Raw genomic sequence first — 529 nt, 5'->3', positions numbered from 1 at the left:
AATAGAGACAGTAGATCTAGCTGGTCTGTCATAATAAAATAGACAGTATATCTAGCTGGTCTGTCATAATGGTCTGTCATAATGGCCTGGTCTGTCATAATATAATAGAGACAGTATATCGACCTGGTCTGTCATAATACAGAAGAGACAGTAGATCTAGCTGGTCTGTCAAAATATAATAGAGACAGTAGATCTAGCTGGTCTGTCATAATATAATAGAGACAGTATATCGACCTGGTCTGTCATAATACAGAAGAGACAGTAGATCTAGCTGGTCTGTCATAATACAATAGAGACAGTAGATCTAGCTGGTCTGTCATAATATAATAGAGACAGTAGATCTAGCCGGTCTGTCATATTATAATAGAGACAATAGATCTAGCTGGTCTGTCATATTATAATAGAGACAATTGATCTAGCTGGTCTGTCATAATGCAATAGCGAGAATAGATCTAGCTGGTCTGTCAAAATATAATAGAGACAGTATATCGACCTGGTCTGTCATAATATAATAGAGACAGTATATCGA

This window comes from Oncorhynchus keta, unplaced genomic scaffold (genome assembly GCF_023373465.1).
Source record: "Oncorhynchus keta strain PuntledgeMale-10-30-2019 unplaced genomic scaffold, Oket_V2 Un_contig_3505_pilon_pilon, whole genome shotgun sequence".
NCBI classification, from domain to species: Eukaryota; Metazoa; Chordata; class Actinopteri; order Salmoniformes; family Salmonidae; genus Oncorhynchus; species Oncorhynchus keta.
This window is presented reverse-complemented; position numbering follows the sequence as displayed.